This window comes from Epinephelus lanceolatus, chromosome 6 (genome assembly GCF_041903045.1).
Source record: "Epinephelus lanceolatus isolate andai-2023 chromosome 6, ASM4190304v1, whole genome shotgun sequence".
Taxonomy (NCBI): domain Eukaryota; kingdom Metazoa; phylum Chordata; class Actinopteri; order Perciformes; family Serranidae; genus Epinephelus; species Epinephelus lanceolatus.
Window position 1 is genome coordinate 44,187,297 of NC_135739.1, and position 7,071 is coordinate 44,194,367.

The 7,071-nt window shown below is 43.9% G+C and overlaps 1 pseudogene; it reads right to left on the reverse strand.

The window, feature by feature from the left end:
• Positions 1–4,617: 4,617 nt before the first annotated feature.
• LOC144463763 (uncharacterized) lies at positions 4,618–6,086 on the reverse strand (annotated as a pseudogene).
• Positions 6,087–7,071: the final 985 nt, after the last annotated feature.

Below are 7,071 nucleotides of genomic sequence, written 5' to 3' on the forward strand. Positions count from 1 at the left end.
TTCCACGCATGCGCGATTCACTTGCAGTCTGGACGTGGAGGAGTTAACGTCTCCTGCTCTGACTGCTGCTGGGAGGGAGGACTGGGCCGTCTGTGAGTGATTTGGGGCGAGAGAGGAGCCCATGGCAGCATCCGCTGCCCGTTGAGAAGAATAAGAATGATACGTGCTCTCACAACAGAGACTTCAGAAGTCTTCAGTAACATCAGAAAACAGGGAATTTACAACAGTAATGCTACTATGTGTAGCAGCTGAATGGCTGCCCCATACCTTCACTTCAAACATTTGAATGCAATACCATGAAGGATTCACAGAGCAGTCTGCCATCTGAACTCTAGAATTAAATAACTTATGATGAAACACATCTGCACAGGTCTTAGTTTGATGCATTAGCTATGCTGAGTAATTTTCAAGGCTCTCTTAAAGCACACTAAAATGAAATGAAACCAATGGGCCACTGGAAGGTAAAAAATGTATATTTCATAATGACAGTGCTACTTGCAGGAATTGGAAAATAGCTGTCAGTAACTGCGACTGGCAAAACTGTTAATATAAATTCCTCGTATACATACTTAGCCAGTAAAGCAGATTGTAATTATATAAGAAACATTCTTCTGGGTTACCATCACTTTTCTATCTCGTATTAAAAGGTGGTCACATAAATGTGTAGCAACTCTCTCACACACACACACACACGCACACACTGACTTTGCAATACTTATAATCCTTGTATGGATTTGCTCTGACTACTCAGTGCGGACTAATCGTTATTTGCAGTGCATGTAGTGATCTCTGAGGGGGCATCAGGTCACAGCAGCAAAGACAACATGCATTTAGATAATCAGCCATTAAAGAATGTGTGTGCTTCTACTGTGTGTGTGTGTTTTTTTCCTGGTATTTATACATGGTGTAGCCTTTTTAAAAATAATCTGATACTGTACCTTTTATCCATGCATTGCCCCTAGACTTATGAGAAATAAAACATTATCGCTGTTGCATTTGCATTTGTACACAGACAAACCAGCTGCTCTCTGTAATGGACTCCTGTCCATTATTTCTGTTTGTAATTTCTTAGATTTTAAAGACAGACGCTGGTAATCTGTGAAACAAAGTATTTTGTGTTAAAACAATACTTTCACCACAAAATGACATTTTGTAAATCGGTCATGGAGTTGAACATTCAGCACTGTCTCTAGTCAAGGAAATGACATGGTGTCAGAAGCGGAACATCTCCCAGTGTGACTATGCTTCCTGGATAACTCTACTGAGCCAGTAAGGACGGCAACAAGCACTGCGACTGGAGGCCTGCACAAGAAAATGGTGGATGGATTCCGATGCCCAGACCCTCTTGTTTTCTTCTTTTTTTTTTCATTTTTTCTTTTTTTTATTGTTGCAAAATTAACATAGTTGTGGTTTTGCAGAACAACAACAACAACAACAACAAAAATTCAATCAAACAAACAACCGATAAAATAAATAAATAAATACATAAAATACATCTCCAAGAATCGCCACCTTAATGTGGTGGAGGGGTTTGAGTGACCCATTGAACCTGGGAGCTGTGTTGTCCGGGACTAATAGCCCCTGGTAGGGTCTCCCAAGGCAAAGTGGTCCCGGGGGAGGGACCAGACTAAGAGCAATTCAGAGACCTCTATGAAACAGACTTTTTGGGAGCAGAGTACCTCGCCTGGTATGGGGACACCGGGGCCTCCTCCTGGAGCCAGACCCGGGGGGAGAGCTCACCAGCGAACATCTGGTGGTCAGGCCTTAGGCCATGGGGCCTGGTCGGGCTCAGCCCAAAGAGACAACATGGAGCCATCGTCCTGTGGGCCCACCACCTGCAGGGACAGAAATTGGGGTAGTGCATTGTGTGCCGGGGCTGGGCCCCTGGCGTGCCAATCCCTGGCATCACGGACTGGCTTTTGGAATGTGGAATGTCACCTCTCTGGTGGGAAAGGAGCCAGAGCTGGTGTGGGAGGTGGAGCAATACCGACTAGATATGGTTGGGCTCACCTCCACGCGCAGCACTGGTTCTGGAACCACACACCTGGAGAGGGGCTGGACTCTCGCTTTTTCTGGAGTTTCTGAGAGGCGCCGGCAGGTGTGGGGATACTCACAAGCCCCCGGCTGAGCGCTGCCTTGTTGGGGTTCTCCCCGGAGAACGAGAGGGTCATCTGGATGCGAATGCGGGCTGTTGTTTGTGCTTATGCACCGAACGGCAGTGCATAGTACCCGGCCTTCTTGGAGTCTCTTGGCGGCGTCCTGCAAGGGGTGCCGGCTGGGGACTCCATAGTTCTCCTGGGGGACTTCAACGCTTACGTGGGCAATGATGGAGAGACCTGGAGGGGGGTGATTGGGAGAAACAGCCTGCCTGATCTAAACCCGAGTGGTGCTATGTTATTGGAATTCTGTGCGAGTCATGGACTGGCCATAACGAACATCAAGTTCGAGCACAGGGAGGTTCATAAGTGTACCTGATACCAGAACACCCTAGGCCAAATATCAGTGATCGATCCTATGGTCATATCAACAGATCTGCAGCCGTGTGTCTTGGACACTCAGGTGAAGAGAGGAGCAGAGCTGTCAACTGATCACCACCTGATGGTGAGTTGGATCAGATGGCAGGGGAGGCTGCCGGAGAGACCTGGTAAACCCAAACATGTAGTGACGGTGAACTGGGAACGTCTGTCCATGGGGTCTTAAACTCCCACCTCCGGGAATTTCTCGTGCATCCCGGGGGAGGCTGGGGACATGGAGTCTGAGTGGGCCATATTCAAAGCCTCCATTGTGGAGGCAGTTGCTAGGAGCTGTGGTGTTATGACCCGCTCGTTTAGGCCACAACAAAGACGGGAGGGTCACACAGAAAGCTTAAGTTTTAAACAATGATTTTACTTGAAATTATAACAAATAATTACAAGAACAATAAAAAGGTATGAAATGTTAAGTCAATAATCAGTATGAGACGGAAATGTTGGATGCAATGAAAGCCGTGTGTATGTCTGTGTGTGTGTGTGTGTGTGTGTGTAAGTGTGTGTGTGGTACAAAACAAAATAACCAAACGAAACAGAAACTGGCAGGATCTTGGCTGTCCGGGTCAGAAAGGGAATGAACTGAGGAAGCCTGCTTTTATAGACTTCCTCACAGGTGTAGCCAGCCAGCAATCTCAGATAGAGGTGGAGTGTCCCAACAAGCAGAGGTAGAGCTTCCCAGCAACCAGGAAGGTAAATGAACGAGAGATCAGCATAGCAGACAGCAGAGGGCCTTGCAAAGCAGCAGTGAAACCAGCCCAAGCCCAGCACCTGTAAAAGACAGCAAACAGCCAGCCAGACAGGAAAACAAAATGGCCATGGCCGTCACATTCCCCCCCATAAAAAAAAGGGACGACTTCAGTGCTGCTCTCATCCACAAACAGCGTCAATTTGATCCCGTCAAAAAGAAACTTTTTGCTGCCGACTTCAAATATTCTCGGCTGTACCCTTGTACACTCAGAATGATGATGGATGGGAAAATGAAGCTGTTCCGATCCCCAGAAGAAGCTGAAACTCTTCTTCACGACCTCTCCCTCTCCTCTCCGTGTTAGGGTTGTGAGTAAATCCATTCCACCCATTTCCACTTATTTAACTCACTATCATCTCCCTTAGCATCGCCAAGTTCTACTGACTATATTAACTTTGCAATCTCAGTTTATCACTTTTTCATTTAGTTACTACCGAATAAACACTTTCTGAACTTTGTTTTTGCCTGCCGTGGAGAGCACTACAGTGTATGAGACTTTGTTTGCTGTAAACTGAGATACTGGTGACGTCCTCTGTCGCAACGACCCACTGCAGACCACTGTCGTAAAACCTGATCCAGGACACTTTTGTGAATGGATTTGAACTTTGCCTGTCCTTATCTTCGACTTTGGGGTCATATGTTTTGGTAGTCTGTGGTTGATTTATGTGCATTATGTGGTCTGCAGATTTCTGTTGTCTGGTTGACTATGCTATAAGGGCCCTCTCTTTCGTCAAGTAAATGTGAATTTTCATGCAGCCTGAGCTTGTGGCTACTTGTCCTGTCTTGGTTAATCTGCCTCTTACTGTCTTACTTTTATTTTTTATTTATGTAGTATATGTGTGTATCTATGTATGTATGTCTGTCAGTCTTACTTGTTCGTCTGTGTTGTGTATGTTTGTCTCGTCTGTTCTTGCTCTCCTGCAAGGTGAGGTTTAAAGATAATTCACCTTACAGTTTTTTCCAATTGCTAAAACACAATTTTGCAAACTAGGCTGGTTTTATCAAAATACTTAACACAATTCACAAAACCACACACCCAAACTGCAAAATACCTCATATATCCTGCAAAATGAAGCACTGCAACCAAAACTACATATAGCATTATCAAAATCAAACTTTTGCACCAAATGGCACACACGTCATTCATATTACCAGATTTTTGTCTAACCAACTACACATTGTTGGGCATAATGAAAAGCACTCTCATCTTTAGTATGCTTTGCCATAATACTAAAATAGTTCAAATTGTAGAACGTTCTTCAGATTGTTCACATGCACAGAAATATTTGCAGATATGCACACATGCTGTTGAAACATTTACTTTTTTTATTTTTCACCAAACAAGTCAGTGCAACATATGCACAGCAGATATATTTACATTGGAGTGAACAAAAATATGCTCACAAAAAACAGTAAACTGAAAAAGAAAATTGCAGAAAAAATGTGCAGAAAAAATATATAGAAAAAAAAAGAGGCAAGAAAAATAATTAGGCAGCATCTTGCCGCACAGCTGGGTCTGGCCACAACGCCTCGTCCACATCACAGGCAATATCTTCCCTTGCCAGACATTGAGGGAAGAAGCGCCTTGAGTGCCTTATCCATCCCTGAATCGCACCCACATCAATTTCATCACATGCCTCTTCCATAGCCTGCACAAGAGGCATGCGCACAAAGGGCTGCTGGTCGTATACCTTCCACCGCCATGCCGAAAAGAACTCTTCTATGGGGTTCAGAAATGGTGAGTATGGTGGGAGGTATTGCACGAGAAACGGTGGGTGGTCAGCAAACCAATTTTGGACTGGGGCTGCACGATGAAAGCTCACGTTGTCCCATACTACAACATACCGGTTTCTTTGATGGTCTGCATCATTCATACGCTCTGGTGGTATGAGAATGTTGTGGAGTCTGTCCAGAAATGTGAGAATATGGGCTGTGTTGTATGGTCCAAGGATGGCATGACGGTGGAGGACACCATGCGTATTGGAGATGGCAGCGCAAATTGTGATGTTCCCACCACGTTGGCCAGGAACATCTATAATGGCTCTGTGGCCAATGACGTTTCTTCCCCTTCTTCTGGTCCTTGCTAGGTTGAACCCAGCCTCATCTATGAAGATGAACTCATGTGGGATTGCATGAGCATCCATTTCCAGTCCTCCCTGAAAACAAAGAACAAAAATCAGTCAATATGGTGTTATCCAGTACACTGGGAAACAGTGTTGCGTGTAGTGTACTGCAGTCAATATTGTACTTACATCCACATATGCTCATCTGAGCTCTTTGTTTCTTTGACAGTTTCTCTCAAAAGGCACCTTATAAAGTTGTTTCATTCTGATTTGGTTTTGCTTGAGAATGCGAGCCAATGTGGACAGACTGACTCGTTGAATGTTGTTGAATATGGTGTTGTCTTGGATGATGTGGCTTTGAATTTCTCGTAATCTGATTTCATTATTTTCCAAAACCAAGTTTACAGTGGCAGTGTCCTGTACCCCGGTGAACATCTGGCCCCTTCCTCCACCATGGTTGCGTCTCTCAGTCCTTTAAAAAAACAATATAGGGCTTGGACAATGCAGCCTAAAGATATTTCCCCCACAGTAGAGTAAATTGTACAGGAAACTTGTACAGTTAGTGTATGACATCAGCTATTCATGAAGTAAACAGGTGTCACCCAACTGATACACTATGACATGGGGTGTACTACATAGTGTGAAAGAAATTTTGGTTACATACCTGTGCTCCAGTCTAAATGTCCGGATGACAGAGGCGACAGTAAAACGGCACAAGTTGGGCTGCACTCTCTGTCCAGCCTCTCGCATTGTCAGCCCATGGTTGATGACATGATCAACTAAGGTTGCTCTGATTTCATTTGAAAGTTGTTGTCTTCTTTGGCCATGAACTCCTCTACCAGCTCTACCCCTACCTCTCACTCTTCCTCCCCCTCTCATTCTCACCCTCGCTCTTCCTCTTCCTCTCTCTGCCATGTCTTCCATTGTTGTTGTAAAAAAAAAGGTGCTCATCTGTGGTCTTTTTATAGTGCTTACTTCCTGATTGAAGTGGTAACAATTAACCATTGAGGTGTTTGGCCAAGTATCACAAATATTGGCCAATTAGCTCATGTTGTGTCATTTGGCAGTGTTTTGAAATGGCAAACATGTGACCTTATGTCAGATTGTTGTGTCTTATGCAGAGAACCGTGTTCAGTGCATTTAAAAAGTGCCATTTTGAATTGCAAAATGTGTGTAAAGCAGAAAATGTGTTTAGAGTTTTGGAGACTTGAGAAGAGGTTTTGCTCTCTGTGTATCAGTTTAAATAATTGTGCTATGCATGTCATTTTAGTGTGTTAGCAATTGGAAAAAACTGTAATATTAGGAGCCTTGCACCAAAAGGAGACGGTGTGTCAACTTATATTGCTTCTCATCTCAACTCAAAATGTGTCACTCCTAATATTGAACCAGTTCATTTTGAATGTCTTTTACCAATATTATCTTTCATGAAAACAAAACATCAACTATTGGTAATATATGCATACATTCCAATCCTGATATATCACAAATCCAGTCTAATTTACAGCTAGATTTTAATATTGGCCAACACTGGTTTAACCACAACAGGCTTCTTCTTAATATGAAAAAATCATGTTCTATGGTATTTGGTACAAAATATGGTTTATCACACTCACCAGAGTTGCTTATTAATTTTAGTGATGGAACTCCTCTAGAGAGAGTTAGGCCCAATTCCAATCCGATCCCTTACAGACTCACTGACTTAGAGGCGCGTTCATGTGAAGTGCGTGAGTGTGTG